At 40.2% G+C, this 18,761-nt stretch overlaps 1 long non-coding RNA gene across 1 annotated transcript; it reads left to right on the top strand.

Annotated features, from left to right (window-relative positions):
* The first annotated feature begins 4,023 nt into the window (after positions 1–4,023).
* Positions 4,024–13,972, top strand: LOC137472015 (uncharacterized). The gene is made up of 2 exons (XR_010997971.1): positions 4,024–4,155; positions 13,795–13,972. It is a non-coding gene; the product is annotated as an uncharacterized lncRNA (long non-coding RNA).
* The last annotated feature ends 4,789 nt before the right edge of the window (positions 13,973–18,761 follow it).

The raw sequence follows: 18,761 nt of genomic DNA, 5'->3' as shown, positions 1-18,761 counted from the left end.
TTATATTTATTGGTGAGAAAAGAAATATTTTTGATTATTGATATTGAATAAGTAACTTATTATTGCTGACATTGGCTAAGATGTATGAGACATTTGTGTCCCCTGAAGATAAAAACATTAAAGCCCATGTAGCAAAGCAGTGCTGCAGTGTTTGAAAGGCACCTGTCAGACAAACTGTCAAAGATATTCCATTAATTTTATTCAATGTCTATTAGAAAGCTCGATGGCTTTATTGATAAAGTGAGATATTTTTCAATTAATTTATACTGCTGTTAGCAAAATCTTGTGGGCATTAGTTCTGAAATTGAGTTATTTGGGGAAATTCTATAAAGAATGTATATGAAAAGTTGGGTGAATGTAGCATTTAATTACTGCTTATCATGTTTCAAGAAGGTGACATCTCATTGCTCACTGTTACCACACATGGCTTTGTGCTCACTCTCATCACAGGTGTAAACTCACAGTTATATCTGATTAGTACAGAGTTGATAAAACTCTCAAGTCACAGCCATTCTTTTCTTCTCTACTTCTTTTGGAATACACTTAAGTTCCATATTTTGCACTTCTGAGTCTATTTATGTAAGAAACAGAGAGGAAAACAAGCTTGTGATATAAGCATGAGATCTGCAATTCAGTCATGCCACACAGAGCAGAAATCAAGCATATTCTTGGAAAAATCCTTTAATATAAGCAGCTAAGTAATTGCCTGGTTTAGTCAACCAACACACAAAAGGCCCACAGCCTAAAATATTTTTGATAATGCTGGATTGCTAAAAACCGTCTCAAGTTACTGTGTAAAAGCAGTGATATTACTGATGTATGGCTGAACTAAACAAAATGTCAAGCAGATTATGAGTCCTTTGGCTGAACTTTTTCATTAGAAAATGGTGATTCACTCAAATTGAAACTCTGTAAAGGAATGTGCAGCTCTAGTGAGATGTTCTCCTCATGGGGAAACCAATGTCCAGAGCAGCACCTCTGTGCTGGAAAGTTTGATCCTGAAATGGCATCTGGAACACTCACTGTGTCTATGGCCACAGAAAGTGAAAGGTGTTTATTCATAGAGTAGAGCAAGGAGAACTGCTCCAGTACTGTGAATTGTATTCAATCTGGATCAAAGAAGTTTATTGGTTTTGCTGATGTTAGAGAAATTACTGGTAATCAATAATTTGGGATCACTATCATCAGTACAACAGATAATTCACTATACTAGACACATACAAAGTATAAATAGATGCTATTCTATAAAAAAAATCCAAAATATTCTAATCCTACCCTAACACTCTAATCCTACACTCATGCAGAATGATGTGCACACTTTGTGGGCCCTCTTTGTCCCCCTCTGAATTTACCTGTGCACCTCATATCCTGAGAATGATTGTTCCCCCTTTGCAAGATACACATTTTCATCTCCTACTGGAGCACTACATGAGCCCCTGCAGCTCCCTACAGCTTTCTGGGGCTGGGACTGGTGCAAAACATCCCTCAGAGTCCCACAGGCACACCGAGGTGTGAGTCCCCGTGTGTGTGTCCCCCTCCTCAGGCTGGACACAGATGCCTTGGGGTGGCCCATGGGAAGGTTGCAATCGTTGCAAGGGCAGTTTCTGGCAGTGCCACACCAGGCTGTGCTTCACAGGATTGTCTTACTCCCCTGTCTCCCAGGTAAAAAAATTTCAAAGAGTCTTTTATACTTCTTTTCAAGCTGAACCTTTTTATGATTAAAAAGTCTTCAAACAAATATCTGGTTGCTGGTTAATCTGGCTGGTGGTCATCTTTCTCCCAGCAGTACCTGTCTGTTCAAGTACTTGGGCTGATTGGCTTTTGGAAGTTTGGGTCTTTTTTTTACCATTCCCTAGCCAAAATTAATGACTTCACCTATTTGGATCTTCTAATAGATGGAATGGATCAATTGCAAGTAGAAATCAAAATTTTGAAAAGGCATTTGAAACTAGGTATTTAATTTTTATATACCTGAAATGAATACTAAAACCTGTTATGAAGGATGTCCCAAAACAGAAGACAGATAAACTAGTAGCTGATTGCTGCCCAATACAAGAAATACAGAGGCAGATTCTTCTCAGAGGTGCTCAAGAAAGGTACAAGAAGAAACAGTTTTAAATTTCATGAAGGGCAATTTCAAGGTTGTATTTACCTATAGAAAATCCCCATGAAAGTAGATAAGCACAAGTTGCTAGAGGATTTGGGATATCTCCATTATTGGAGATTTTCAGAAATTGACTGAACAAGGTCATCAGTAACTAGGAGTAAACTAGAAAGAAATGTTGCATAGAGAAGGATGTCAAATTGCCTTTGGTCATCTCTTCCAACCTAAGTAGTGCTGTGGTTCAGCACTTCCACTTTCACGTACTTAGTGCTCTCCTAAGGACAAATACCTGATTACTGAGAACATATCTGCAGTCTAGTAGGACAATTAAAGGTCTTGTGAAGAACACTACATCTAAAGTTGTTAACTTCTCAGTGCATAAGCACTAAGTTGGCAGAGTCTAGACAAATAACATCTCTCAAATTCTCTTAAACATCAAAACAGGTGCAATTGTTTTTAAGACCCTGAGAAATATAGGAAAGTAAGATTGACAGAAGAAAGGGTAAGACACTAGAAAATGTCTGTATATCAGTCCTAACTGCACCACTATTCTGAAGGAGCTATAATAATTTGATAGCCTGATTGTAAAAGTTAATTTTGGTGCAATTGGCCTAATAATGATATTGCCAACTTTAGACTAATAAAAAAGTCTTGATTCCATATAGAAGGTGTGATTCTTCAGCCCACTTTATTTACACAAGATGCAACCTGGTAGCCCACCCTTGAGAACCAGTTGTGAAATTTGTGTATAATTATGTAGAATGTGGGCAATAAAGTGCATAACAGGGAATGAATCAGCTGATTGGGTCAAACAGCTGGTTTGAACCCAGGATTACTTGGAAAAGTCTAAGACAGCCTGGGTTATAGGCATACAGAGAAAAAAAATTAAGCATGGAACTCATCAAGTTTCAGTGTCTGTTGCTTCCTGGGGTTGGGTTCAGATTAGGGGTTCTGATATATGTTAGTTAGCCAGTTCTGTGTACCCCTTTGTACACCCCTGTTCCCCCCATGGTGGTCCGCTCCGGGTCACTTACCACTGGAGTTTCCCCTTGTCACTCCAGTAACCACCCCCCCTTCCTTCCTGAATCTTCCCTGTCAGTTACCCCGTCCCTGCAACCCCATTCAACCCAGAGCCCCGTGTCCACCCCCGTCGCGTCCCTGTTGGTTACCCTGGTCCACGTCACTCCCTTGTAGCCTGCCCCCATTGGGTGAGGGGGGCTTCTGCCTCCCTTGGCCCGCCCCCTATAAAACCCCACTCCTTCCTTTGTTCGGGCCATTTTCGTCCATGCAGCACTGGGGAGCGCGTCGCGCTTGTCCGTCGTAGCTCCATGCCTCAATAAAGCCCTCCAGCTGACCACGCAGACAGAGTGGACAATTCCTTCTCTCTTTGCCTCACACCTCGTGCCCGGCAGCAGAACGCGGCCAGCCCACCCGAGTGCGCGAAATGCAGAAGCGCCCGAGAGCAAGCGGCGGCCCCAGGTCCCACCGAGAAGCAGCGCCATTCCAGGCTCTCTGGAGCTGCGCGGGACCGGGGGAAAGAACGCAACGCCGCAACTATCCTTGCTAACTAGCCCTAGCATATTTGTCTCTTTTTTATGGACATTCAAACCTACATTCTCTACTTACTTTGTCAAGGCCTTGGACAGTGACTGACAGAATAAGTAAACTTTAGCTCTGTTGAAAATTGTTAGGAAGCCATGGATGTCAGAGCCATGAAGCCAGACTGAAATAAAATACAAAGTATAATAGTCACTCTGTGACTTGGACACTTATTTTGATGAGTGAGAACAGACTTGTGTATGCCTTCCCCACCAGATCAATATGCATTCTTCATGGTGTCTCAAAGTGAGTAAACACTCCTTTTGAGATTAAAAAACCCAGAAACAATCTGGAGAAAAACCACCCTGCTTAGGTACCTCCAGTCACCTCTCATGAGGGAGTGCTCTAGCTTTTAATCTGCTCAGCAAAATGGTTCACTACGCCCCTTTTTCAGATGATAGATACCATCTGTGGCTGTTTTGCTGTCTGCTGAACTCTGTGCTTAATCTGTGGTGAGTGGTGCAAAGATCACACCTAACAGACCCTGCTTTCCCCGGGGTTTTAACGAGCTCTTTGTCTCAGCTCTGAATTATGACACAGGTGGGGCTGGAGCTAAAAAGGCTCCTTTGTGCATTTGTATACCAGGGGAACTTTGCAATGCCAAATGTAGACACTAATTATAAGTATGTCCTGGAGTTCAGGTTTTTCAAATTGCTATTATTGATTGTGGATCTGAAGCTGATAGGATTTTTTGAAAGAACTTTATGTCCAAAAGTTAGACATGAAGCTAACTAGATGAGGAAAAAAATTAAAATCTAGTGATCATGTTCAGGCTCTCAGAAGGTCTACATAGCCATAAAAGGAAAAAAAGAGAAATAATCTGTTGCCTAAACAGCATACTTTCTTGAGAAAATGTATCTATAGGATAAAGAGGATGCTTGAGTATTTAAAAGCCATTGGCAACAATGAAAACCAGGAGTAGAAAAACTAGGAACCTCTCTCAGTTAAATCTCCTTCTTACAGGAGTTTAGCTAATTTTCTTGCTTTGTTTACACTTTGTGGTGTAAAAAGTTCAACAGAAAAAGCTCAAAAGAGAATTAGCACTGACTTTTCTGCCAGTTTTTTGGCTGCAGAATAGTAAAAATTTTGGAGCAAACATCCTCAAGCTAATGTAAACCTAAATAAAGCCTTTCCCTGATTTCTTGGCAAAGGCTCTACTGTGTAAAGTAAGCCTTCTCCTTTGTATCTCCTTCTAAATCAAGTGCCTGCTCCCAAAAGAGCATTAACCCTTCTGGGACTATTTATGAATCTCTGAAATCACAGTCTAGAGACCTTTATGGTCAGGTAGAAAGCCTAGGACCAGGTTATGTGGTAGCCTGTTATTTTACAATTTGCTCTTCTGTAGTAGGTTTTAAATATTCCTTGTTATAAATCTGTAGTGGTTCATTCCATGTACCCCATGTGGCTTCTCTAATGGTTCAGTCCTGAGTGCATTACCCCAAGATTTTCCTGCCAAGTGTATGTCAATACACCTGTCAATCTCCTTGTAACTCCTTTGTTCCCTTCTGGAATGTTCCCTGTCCTTCATCCCTTCCTTGAAGCAAGACTGGGGTGCAAGGTTTGCTCCTTCCCCTTGGTGGCTCCTATTGGATAGCCCTTACTCTGCACCCCTTCCCTAATGCCTTCCTATTGGTAAAAGGTTGTGTCGTCCCCTTATTCCCGCCCCTCCTTAAAAGCAGCTTTTTGTCCTCAGTTATTGTCACTTGTTTCTGAATCCTCTGGAGAAATAAAAGTTCCTTGGAACTCAAACAAGTGACCCCTCTCTCTTCTTTTGCCTGGTTTCTTGTACTGTGCCAGGGCTGTGTTCCCCAGCCACAGCCATGTGCTGCAGGGAGCTGCGAGCCCCGCACGCATCGCCACCCGGGGGGACTTGGTGAGGATCCGGAGGCAGCCGCTCTCATGACTGCACACCGGTCCCGGGGAGTCAGCTGGTTGGGGAGCCTCTTCCTGTGACCATAGCGCGCAGACACAAGGTTAGATTGTCTAAAATAGTTTATGACAGCCTGCAGTCCTGCTTTCTGAGCACTGAGGGATCCAAGTTGAGTGTGTCATGTGGGCATTGTGAATGACAGGTTTTTCTTACCGTAGAACAGCGTTGGATTTCTACAATGTTTTGTTCCAAAGCAGGAGAAGAAAACTAATTTTTTTCACCCACATAAAGTCCTAATGTCCTCTTCAAGGAGAAAATTTAGTTCTGCTAGAATGTGCTTTGAATGTATTTTATCCTGATAGCATTTTACTATACACAGACTCCTTTACCGCTACATGGATACCAAGATGGGGGAAAAAAAAAAATCACTTCTAGCAGTAAAACAGAATTTCCTTGTTCAACAGTACAAACCTTCTTCATTAGGATATGTGTTAGAAGGTTTAATACTTTCCAATATAGAAAGCCTTATTTTACTTTTCTAAGACCTAGAGTTACTTCAGTGGCATTATGGTAATGGATAAGAGAATATATTTTCACTCTTCTTTTTAAAATAGTATTTTTGGAAATAAACATGAAAACTTGTTTATTGGCTGTTACTAACAGTGAAAATTATTCAAAAGTATTAGGAAATTCTAGAGTTAAGTTTTCAGTGCTTGTGCTAAATCTTAAGTATCATTTTTATACTACAGCCTACAGCAACGTAAGTATATAATATTTTTTCCACAGGATACTACGTCATTCAGTGTAGAGGATAGACTGTTAGGCCTGTAGTGAATGAAACCGTTGTCTGTACAAACCCTGCCTTATGTTTGATAGAGTTGAGAACTTAAATAGAAAACAAAACAAAACAAAAACCAAAACAAAACCAAAAAAAAAAAAGGGAGGGGAGGAACTTTAGCAAGAGAAAGGATAGTCTTGTTCTTCAGTTGTTTCAGTACAGGCTGGGTATATTTCAGCTTCTGCCAGATGTCCAGTTTGTCAGAAGAGCCTAATTTCAGTCTTTTCTATGGAAATGAGAGTTGGATAAAGCAGAATTACATACAGGAAATGCTGTGCCAAGTGGCACTTAAACATATTTATCCATATGTCTTTTATATAAAAATGCATTATTTTATACTACCTTTACAAATACATTAAACATTTATGAATTTTAAATATCTTAATAAATCAAGGACATAAATCATATGTTTGTAGTAAGCTGTGCAAGTTGTGCCAAGTTTACAGAGCTGGCTTATTAAGCCCAGCTCAGAAGGTAAACCTGTCCAAAGTAAAAACACTTTGTTGGTTTTAATACAAATTACTTTCTGTTAGAATAATTATTTCATTTGTAATTTCAACAATATTAACTATGTATTGGTTTTGGCTCTGCCTCTGGAGTACATGGGAATATGTGGACATGTTGGGACATATATCTTCCCCACAAGGTGGTGATATTACTATGCTATATATTATCTTTTCTTCACAATGAACTGAAGCAGTTTTATCTCCAAAAGGCATAAAATATCATGCCATTTCAAGCCATGAGCAGAACAATTTAAGCTCACATAAATTTATATTTAAAAGGTTAAATAACCCCACCCACCTCAAATTTTAAGATTAAAATATCTTTTTACATATGTTTTTACCTAGATTTGCCTAGAGAGCAATTCTGTCATAAGAACCCAAGAACTGAGGAATAATTTCCTCTGTATCATGAGAGGTGTAGGATCACTTCAGTCAGACACACAACAGACATGTTTCTGAGAGTAGTTAGCAGGTCACATCTCGGGTCTCTGGGGAGCTGCTGACCAGCATCCTAAGGTGTGTGGCAGAGAGGGTTGATTAAACGGGGCTGTGGAATGCCAAATCCCTTTTTTTATGTAATTGATTAAAACCCCACATTCATCACTGAAGATTCAAAATTGCTAAACACCTAGATAAATTAATAATTAAGAAAGTCTCAAAGTGATTTCTCCAGTTTCTTCCTTGCTGAAGGGGCTTAGAAATATCACCTGGTTCAAACTTTAAGAGAAGGATCCTTGGTAAGATTATTTAGCATCCTCTTCAATCCTAGCCTGAAAACCTCCATTGGTGGGGACTCGACCACATCCCTGGGGAGGGAATTCCAACACGCTAAACACTGTCACTAATATAAAAAAGTCATTGGTAAGAGAAAGTGTTGCATGCCAAGATGGTTCAGTTAGGGAATTTAATAAATGTTAGTTAGGTCAGTTCTATGTACCCCTATTTGCCCCTCATAATGGTTTGCTCCAAGCGGTGTCACAGGAACTCGGCCATGTCAATCTTGTAACCACTCCTCTTCCCCTCAGAAAGTTCTGTGTCAATCACCCCACCTCTGTAATCCCATTTGTCCCAGAACCCTGTACAAACCCCTGTTATATTCCCATCGGTTACCGTGTTCCACGTCACTCCTCCGTTGTCTGTCCCCATTGGGCGAGGGGGGCTTCCGCCCCTGTCAGCCCACCCCCTATTTAATCCCCTGTTCCTTCTGCCCCGGTGCCATTTTTGCCCATGCGAGCTTGAGAACAGCTGCATTATGCATATTCCTGCATGGCTGCAGGAATAAAGAGTTCTCAGCCACATGGACAGAGTGTGCCTTCTCTCACCCTTTGTCTCGCCTCAGCGTCTGGTTACGGCGCGGCAGACCCACGCGAAGGCTCAGCCCTAGAGCTCCATACACACGCGGCAGCCCCGGTCTCGCCAAGAGCAACGTGCTAGCCGGGCACCCCCAGCTGCCCGGGACCGGGGTAGAGAAAAACCGAACGCTACAGGAAAGGTGTTACACAGATGTAAAGATAAACAGATTTAGGTCTCTCTTCTATTTCCTGAAACAAAGGAACACTAAGCATGCTCAAAATCCATTGAAATATTTAATTGTTCTGAAGGATTGTACTCCTTCTTTAAGCAGAGCAATATGCAAAATAAGACAATACGTCAGATTTGAAGATTTTTCACTTCAGGGAAAATATGGGAACAAACAGAATTAGATGATCCATAGTAAAATTTCTTTCAAAAGCTTTAATGTAGCTCAAAACGTTCTAATAAACAATAAATAAGTGCAACTTCATGGGAAACAAATTTTTTAAAAGCCAATGGTAAACCAGCCAAAGTCTGCCTTCAAATTCACACACATAATTTACATTGGGGAAGGGATGATCTTGATTACTCTCTTACAACCTGCTTCTTTGGCCACTGGCACATAAAATAGCAGAATTTAACATCCACATAAATGGAAGCAGATTTTGGCATTGAGTGCTTTCTTCAGGAAGCTTGGTCTTCTGGGAGCATTACTGATGGATCTGCATTTATGTGGCAGAAATACATTTAAACTCAGCTCAGAGGAGGTATTTTTGCTCCAAGCTATGAAACAGAATGATCATGTTAGTTATTTCTAGGACAAAATTATCTAGTGTGAGGAATGGCCTGCTCTGAATATCATTGCTTCAGAAAACAGCGTACAAATGTAGGAAATCAACAAAAAATTTCAGCAATAATTTGACTGCAGGCAGCTGAGACTCCTGTAAAACTTGAGGGCTCTACCTTAATATAAAAAGTGATAAATGGAGACATTATTTATAAATTGGTTGTTTTATATTAAAATCCTTAGCAAATAAATTATTTCCGCTTTTCCCTTGGACCATATTAAGGAGAAACTAGATGAGAAAATAATTACATGCTCATGGTATGTTTTACTGAAGCTCTCTGAGATCACCACAGAATTACTTTTTAAGGCATTTTCCTCCAGACTTTTTTTTTCCTAACAAACTGTCTTGTTAAGTCATTTTATTTTGTAAATTGAGGGGCAGGAAGGAATGAGAAATTTCCTACAGGAAAAAAGAAGTGAATTAATGATATGCCATTGAATATTGCTTCATTCTGCTGCAATCACTATGTGATCATATTCACAGGTAGGAGAAAAGTAAATAGGAAGAGTAATTTGGTTAAATTGTAGCTAAACCAGCTATTTTTATGGTCTTTGCTTTTGTGTTTGGAAGATTATAGACTGCGGGCTGTATTTCATACTTTGGCCTCTGAATCTGTGAATATTTTGATTCCTCTTTCCCTGTTTTTTTCTATTTTTTAATAATGTGTGAAAGGTGGTTACTCACATAACCTTCCACATAATCATGCCAAGTGCACTTTCACATTAATATGATTGTAACATGTAAATCTCAGCTTCACAGCTTCTGTCAACTGTCTGAGGATTTTCTCTGATACCATTTTGGCCTTAAGAAGTGTGAAGAGTTGCACACTTGTGTTATTTATTTCTAATTCCATATACACAACTTTGGGTATCATGGTGCAGGAATTCACCTGCGGGACCTCAGGTTCCTCTTCCATGAGGATTTTAGACCACCTAAGTTTTTGAGACAGACTGCCCATTTCTTGCTCCTTTATGCAGTTTTCTATGTCAGGCTACCTCAATTGAAGCAATGGCAATAGTTCCCAGCCTGCCTCAGGCTCATATCAGAACTGCTTTTTGACAAGGAAAGAACTTGAGGCTTATATTCCTGCTTGAGCTTAAGCGGCAAATAAACCTATGTGACCCTAATGTTATACTTTCCCAGGTAAATGTTTTAATGACAGTTATAAAGATAGTTATACGAAGATGGGTATTTTATTCTACCTATATAATTCACTTATGTTGGGCACAAATTCTTAAGCATATTAATGCCTGGAGCTTTCATAAAACCAGCTGCATTTTTTTACATCAGTGCTTGAGCATCATGGGAATCTGGTTCATAACATGACCTATAAAGAGGCCTTAGTTATTCTTAGGCAATTAATGTAACTCTAAAACATATTTTTGTTAAGCAGTATGCCTTCCTGGAGCCTTAATTCTGTACTTAAGCTCAAGGGAGCAGAAGATTTTCTGCCTTAATCCATCTTTGTCGGAACCCAGAATGTCCCTTGGACACTCTTGGATGTTCCAGGCCCAGGTCAGAAGCATTTGAGACTCTGGCATGCAGCCACAGACCCTTGTGGCTTTGAACCTGATCCATGGAACAATTTACCAACTTTGCAGGAAGAACAAGAAATCACAAAAGTTTAGATATTATAGTAGAAGTAGTCACAAAGTGAAAGGAAGAACTTTTGAGTGCTGTACAGGGGGGTTTAGGCCTTGCTAAAAGGGGTCTGAGTTTTGTACATGGGGGTCAGAGGTTCTAAGATGGTGGGATTTGGGCGTGCCCTGTCCTCTCTCCTTCCTAACCTCCATATTCTTGGTGATGTTGGCACTCACAGATTGGTTTAGAGTAGAAAGTCACTATTCGATATAGGTAATAGGCATTGGGGAAAAACCATAAACATTTAACACGTAATGTATGATATAAAAGAAGGCACCAGCCCCCTGGGTGTCGGAGTGCGCCTTTGCCTGACTGATGAACGGACCGCAGCAGCTCAGGGAGAAAATCTTTTAGATAACATACAATAAACTACCTTGAGACCGGACGTCTGAAGAGTACTGAGTCTTTCTTTGGAAGCTCGGGTTGGAGGAGAGACTTTTCCACCTTTCGGAGTCACCCCAATCTGGGGGTGAACCTGGACACATCTTTGGCAGTTTCTGTTGGCTAGTCTTCTCCTATTGGTACACAGGAGTTTGGGACTACCATTTTGAATTATATAACCCTTCCCATGCCCTGACGACTGTAACTCTTGATTCTGGGATTTCATTTCAGGGAAAAGTGCTTAAAATATAGATGCTACACTGCTTGTTTTCAAGATCCATAAATCTTCTTTTGGCTTTAACATAACTTCCCATTGAAGATCTGTCTTTTAATGTCTAGGAAGTCTATGAAACTGAGCATTTCAGATTGCTGAAAATTCAACACTTAGAATAAAGGTGAAAAATTCTTAAGCCTGAATACACTGAAAACATTTTTATTATTTTTTTCTTCCAACTGAAGACTAATTAAACTAATGCAAAATTTTTGCATTAAAACCTGACACTGGGAACCAGAACTGATAATGTACAGAGCTCTCTACAGCTCTGCATGTTTAAAGATTGCCTAAACTTCATAAGCCTTTTCATATTTACCCAGACCATTTTGAGGTTTTATGATGAAATTACGTTTATCTTGGGGTTTTGACATGATACCAAATGAAATTCTGTTTCAATTTCTAGTTCCATTCAAAGTAAAAAAAAAAAAAAAAAAAAACAAAGTGAAGGAGGGCCATATCCTTATTTGCTGTAAACCAGCATCTCTACGCTACTTTCAATAAGGCTGTGTAAGCTTACAACAACTGAAGAACTAATCCCAGTGAAGTAAAGCCATGTGGTGAATTGAACCAAAGAAAATGTTCAAACGAGTAAGGCCAGCTGTATAGCACAGGCAGACTCTGCAGCTGGGCATTGGGCCAGGTTTCCCCATTAATTGCCTCCCTATGCTTCATTGAAGGAAATTTGAAACCATTCCAAATCTCCTAAGCTCCCCAGCACCACCCCTGTGTTTTTACTCTAGCTGAGACTTCGAGACATTGCACTCACCAGCAACAAAAATGGGAATACACACAAAGTTTTCTAAATAGTACTTTGCATGAACTGCAGAAATGGTGCTTAGTCATGAGTAACTCTAGTTCCTGGAGCTGCATTGTTGTAGGGGCTGATGATGAGGATCCAAGTAGAGGAAATGAGGTGGGAGGAGAGGCTGGGGCTGGAAAAACAAGGGAGGAAAAGCATAAGGGAAAATTAGAGCTAGTCTGAGCTGGTTGCAAAGGAAGGCAGAAGCAGCAGCTCTCAAAGCATAAAGACTTCTGGAAAAGTCTGAGTGGAAAAGCAGGAAAGGAAAGTCCAAAAAGAAGTGAATGGGATAAAGTTTGTGAGTTAGGAGATGTCCACAAGGCAGATCCATGTCTGGAAAGAAAACTGAGCAGGACAGTGTGGTAAGGAATTTAAGACCTCTTTTAAGACAAATCATCAAGGAAGGTTGAATGGACCAGGAGAATATGGTGTCAGTCTGCAAAGAGACACTGGGGGTAGAGAAGTGAGAGCTGGAGTGGAAAGAAATTAAATTGAATAAAACAGGATGAATGTGAAAACCTGAGTAAGGAGCTGGGAGAGCAGAGAGGCTTGATATGAACATGGTGGTGAAGACATCAGAAAAAAGATCTCCCCTTGGGAAGAGATGGCCTAACACATCAGTATCCAGTACAGCAGTGTCCCTTAAAACTAAAACATAGATTCTCATTTCTGAGCATCAACATTTCCAGTGGCAGCATATACCTCAATGTCAGAGTAATTTTTATGCTGAAATTATCAAAAATAGCATGTATTGGAATGGATCTGCCCATCATCTCTCTGTGCTGTCCAGTATCAGTTTCTGACACTTCACATATTCCAAAATAGCACTACTAAATCCTATCAGCAAGCAGTCTAAATTCCTTCTGACAGCCATGGCAGAGATGTTAGCAGCTTAGTACTGCTATCAGTTAAACTCCGAGTTGAAGGGGCGCCTGAAGAGGAAATGAGAACAGTGTGAAAGCCATGGAATGGTATGGAACTGATGAATGAATGAATGAATGAATGAATGAATGAATGAATGAATGAATGTGCACAAGCCAGAAGAGCTGTTTTGGAAAGATTAGATTTTTTTTTCTTCACTCTGAAATTAATAAAACAGAAAAAAACACTTCAAGGCTTTGAAAAAAAGTTCACAAAGCAAATTTCACAGCTTTGCTATCAGGAGGTCTTCTTCCTTATGTCTTTCAGAACAGAGAAGACCTATAATGAATAAGACAGGGATGTAGGCAAAGGACAGTTTCTGAAAAGATGTAGTGTTATTCAGCACATAGGTTGTTACCAAGTCCCTGTACCATGCTGAGTTATCAACCCTGTTGGTCAGGGCTTGAAGTCCATACTTCTCTTTCCCTGGTGCTTGGTTTAGAGGACTGAAACAGACTGTTTGCTGCTGCCTTCTCACCTCAGCTGTACTCTCCATGGAAAGTGTTTATTTTCAGTGCCTGAGCCTTCTATCAAAATTTTCAACTTGGAGGGGTTGATGCCTTTAGCCAGCACTCTCTCTGTTCCCTGTAGTTATGACACTAGTTCTGTAACAGAGCTGTGCATGCTAATCACGAGAGACAAGACAGTTTACGAAATGCTTTACCAAGTCTTATACAAAATCAATAGCTAGAAAACTACACTTGCTTTTTCCTTTCCTAGTCTCCAGAGCCTGTATGAGCCCTCAGACCCCCCAGCCTGGCTGGTGGGAGCTGGCAGAACATCCCCTGGGAAGTGCCAGCTGATAGCTGCGAGAGAACAGCACAGCGTGGGCGCATTCCCTCCCTCTTCGCCCAGCCAAGTCCAAGTTGTCCTCCAAACATGCAGACTGTACCTCTCTGTAAGTGGGAAGTCCTCAGTTGTTAAGACAGTCAGTTTTAGCTCTCCCTGCAATGCCAGAGGCGAGTCCTGAAGCATGAATGGAGTTCTTCATGTTCTCCAGGATATTCACTAGCAGAGCCAACAGCAAACTGCTCATTTGCCTTCTGTTCTGATTAAGTCAGATTTTAGGCCAAACACTGGAGTCACTTGTAATGATTCTATTTCACTTCAAGGTACAATAGTGTAAAGCACTATGATTCTGTGTTTATAACAGCCTAAATTCCCAATTCTTCTGTACCCTTCTCTGCATTGGTTTCTTTTAATTGGGCCTTTCCTTGGCTTGTTTTTATGTCTGACAATAACACATACAGCTTTTTGTCATCTATAGTCTTCAGCTTTTTATAGCATTTAAGTTGTTCTGGTGAACTACCATCCCATCTCCCAATCTCCTATTATAAAGTTGTGATTTGGGGGAGACTGGGAGAAGAGGGAGAACACTGCATGACATAGTGATTTTCCTCTTTTTAAGTGGTTGTATTTAGCAGACTCCATGTTCTTTATCCTAGAACAAAAAAAAAAAAAAAAAAAAAAAAAAAAAAACGTTATATGAAGATGTTTGAAAAGAATGTGAATGACATGGACTGAATTCATTACCACTTCAAAACTTCACACAAAGGTTTGATTTCCTTTGTTTTTAATTGCCAGCAATGAAACAGTTCACAGTACACTGCAAACACAGCCCCAGCTCTTTGTTAGAGACAGTGGGAGGGGAGGGGAGAGAGGGGAAGGCTTATGAGGAGCATGAATGAGTAAGCTTTGCTGACTCCTCTAACTACAGAGCCTGACAAAATGCCTATAAATACATTTCCCATGATCTTAATAGCTGAGCAGGACTTTTTTTGTATGATAAGTGGGAATTCAATCTTGTCAAATTTAGACAAGTGGGAGTAAATTGTAATTAACATCTCTAATAGAAAACAACTTATTACATTGATCTGTATTTTAAAGCATAACTTTGACATGTATGTCATAAACAATACATTTGCTTTACTGATGGTGTATCCAAGTTACCTCTTTAGTATTTATTGATATTTTACTGCATATAATCGCTTAACCTATCTAATCCAAATCACAAATACCAATCACAAATACTGTTTTTGGTTAAGTACAACTGTCCATTCATAGTGTATCACATAAACAGACTTACTAATCATGTAAGGTCACTTGTATGCAAATAATGAAAAAAAAGAGAAAAAGTATGTTTGTCACATGATGTATCTGAAAGGAGTGAATGTTTCTTTCATTATCTTTCATTTTCCTCTAGGGATATTTATTTTTTGAAAATTTGTTTCAGACAAAAATTGAAAAGAGCTATTTTGTAACATCTCAGAAAAAGTTTTAGTGGCATAAGCATAAATCAGTTTCCTTTCCACTAAAACATGATAAAAATGCATCTCAACATGTTAACATTTCAGGAAAGACAGAATTTTAATCTCATGGATTTATGTCTTGCAAAAATAAGAGTTGCCTTTAGCCACTGATTTTTTAAATTATCTAAGATACAAAGTTCAGACACTGGATCTTCTGGTATCCCTAGTTATGCTTTTTCAATTTCCTTTAGAAAAGGCCATACAGTTTTGCTCAATTCAGGTGCTCATTGTGATTTACTGTGCCAAATCTATTGGAATTTTACAGTATTTTACAGGTTTTTACAGGTTTTCTCTTTTTGGTTGTACTTAACTAAATCAACTATGATATTTTTAGCTCAAGAAATTAATGTACTATTTTATTAGGAAGAGAAGGTCCTACCTATAGTTCATGCCAATCATACCAATATCTTCTGAAAATTACTCAGTGGAATCATGGTGCATTTCCTATTCCTCCATATTTGCATAAGATCTGAGAGATGTTTCTTTGCTGTTTTTAATTGAACAAAAGTACAGACACATACTAATATAATCTGATGTTCGTAGTTTGAAGCCAGATGATTTGAAGCCAGCAGAGTCTAACAAGATGAAGTTTAATAAATCCAAGTGCCGAGTCCTGCATTTTGGCCACAATAACCCCCTGCAGCGTGCAGGCTGAGGACGGTGTGGCTGGACAGTGCCCAGGCAGAAAGGGACCTGGGGGTACTGGTTGTCAGCCAGCTGAACATGAGCCAGCAGTGTACCCTGGTGGCCAAGAAGGCCAATGGCATCCTGGCCTGTATCAGGAACAGTGTGGCCAGCAGGAGCAGGGAGGTCATTCTTCCCCTGTACTCAGCACTGGTGAGGCCACACCTTGAGTGCTGTGTCCAGTTCTGGTCCCTCAGTTTGGGAAGGATGTCGAGACGCTTGAGCGCATCCAGAGGAGGGCAACGAGGCTGGTGAGGGGCTTGGAACACAAACCCTGTGAGGAACGACTGAGGGAACTGCGGTTGTTTAGCCTGGAGAAAAGGAGACTCAGAGGTGACCTTATCACTCTCTACAACTTCCTGAAAGGTGGTTGTAGTCAGGTGGGGTTTGGTCTCTCTCACCAGGCAGCAACTGACAGAACAAGAGGTCACAGTCTCAAGCTGTGTCAAGGGAAATATAGGTTGGATATTAGGAAAAATTTTTTCACGGAAAAAGTCATAAAGTTCTGGAATTGCCTGCCCGGGGAAGTGGTGGAGTCACCATCCCTGGATGTGTTTAAAAAAAGACTGGATGTGGCACTGGGTGCCATGGTTTAGTTGCATGGCACTGGGTGCCATGCTGTTAGGGCATGGGTTGGACTAGATGGTCTTTAAGGTCTCTTCCAACCTTGTGATTCTGTGAATTCTGTGATCTTCAAAACAGGATGAGATTTCAATGCAGGTCTATTACATACCCCTCATACTTGCACTCTGGAGTTTCTATCGTATTTTTCCTTCAAAAGACACACAAAAAAAAGCATTATGCATTTTCTCAATTACATTTTCCATGTGTTTCAGTGGGTATTTTTCTATTCACTTTGCCATTCCCTTCATTATATGTCATCTTCCATGATACCTGCATGCTATGCATAATTACACTCCTATGCACAAATACAATCAAATGTTGCCTGCTGAGATTTTTTTATAAATTTTAAAGTTTTATAAATTGTTTGCTTCATATTTCAAAGCTACAGATTCTGGGGCAGCGCCACATCCTCCAAGCCTTCCAAGTTCACTCTTATGATTCTAATGAGTAAAGTTTCTTCCTAGAGGTCTTCATCCTTTTCCTCACCTTAGTTGCCTCTGAAAACAATCTCTTAACATGCTTAAATAAATATTTATACACATACATTCTTTTGATGCCTTGAGAAGCTACCTAGAACAGGGGCTAGGCAATGTTAAAGGAATAAAGTAGGTATTTATTAAAAAGGCCTTCAAAGAATACATCTTGAGCAGTACAAGAACTTGACTAAAGCTACACCCAAGATGACAACCGGTCACGAGTTTTCACACTTTTATTAAGTTTTGGTCCATTTACATAATGGGGTTAATTGTCCAATTACAGCCGCAGGTTATGAAGTCCCATCCTCCTAGTTTGCTCTCCTCAATTTGCTGTAATTTACAGTTTTTGGACCTGAAGCTGTAGTGGTGTCCTTGGTTCTCAGGCTGGAAAAGGATCGTTTTGTCTAACTAAACTGTGAGGAGAACTTGCTAACTTTATATGAAGTTCAGAGTTATATACTAATGCAGTACAGAATCTGGAAAATATGAATGCTAAAACTTAAGGCATCACTTTCACCTAAAGGTCTCAGCCCTTCATTTTTTTTTTTCCATAGAAGACAATTTCTGGGGTGACAGCAAATTGCAAAGTGCAAGCATCAGGAGGCAATCACCATCCGAGCTACTGCTCATTACCTCTGGCTTTGGGATAATACCATACTGCAAACTGCAGCAACTTCTTCCAAGTGCTCATGGCATCCATCAGGCCTTCTCTTGTTTATAAAAATATCTCTCCATATGATGTTTTTGACAAGTAAAGGAGCAATCACCTGGGTCTTTATACACTGGCCAAAGAAAAGATGCAGAGAGAGTCACAAGTCTATCACTTGAGCCTTTAGAAGCAATAATGAGAGTGATGCCTGGCCAGATGTTCAGAGGTAAGGAAAAGAGTGAAAAAGTCAAGTGGAAAAAGGAAAGTAGAAGACTGTACATTGTCAGTGCATTAATTAGAAATTCACTCCCCTTAAGCTCCACATCCTCACCTGGGATAGCTTCTGGTGCTGCTTCCTTCTGCTGGCTCTGGCAGCCAGCACACTGACAGCAGAGTGTGAGAGGGGGAGCATGAGGTACAGCTCAGGAAGGAAAACTCTGTTTTTCCTGAAGTGCAGGTAAATATATTTGACTTATATTCAAATAGTGATTCTGGAGGCTTCAATTACATGCATAGTCTGAAAATACACATGATAGAAAGTTTGGGGATATGTTGAAATTAGAAAAGAAGTAGATGAAAAGATTTGTACTGGTTTTGGCCAGGATAGAGTTAATTTTCTTCCTTGTAGTTTGCATGGTGCTATGTTTTAGATTTGTGCTGTAAACAGTATTGAGGGATTTTTTTTTTCTGTTGCTAGGCAGTGCTTGTGAGGTGTCAACATCTTTTCTGCTTCTCACCTCACCAGTGAGACTGAGGTGCACAAGAATTTGGGAGGGGACAGCCTGGACAGCTGATGCCTCTCGTGACCCATCTCTGAGTCAGGACAACTGGGTTCTTTACTAAAGGATCCTTTGGAGGAGATTAAAGCAAAAAAAAAAGTTCAATAATTGTTTATAACAAAAACAATAGCTTTTATTTTTAACAGCTCTGGAATAGTAACTAAAA

This window comes from Anomalospiza imberbis, chromosome 3 (assembly GCF_031753505.1).
Source record: "Anomalospiza imberbis isolate Cuckoo-Finch-1a 21T00152 chromosome 3, ASM3175350v1, whole genome shotgun sequence".
NCBI classification, from domain to species: Eukaryota; Metazoa; Chordata; class Aves; order Passeriformes; family Viduidae; genus Anomalospiza; species Anomalospiza imberbis.
This window is presented reverse-complemented; position numbering and strand designations above follow the sequence as displayed.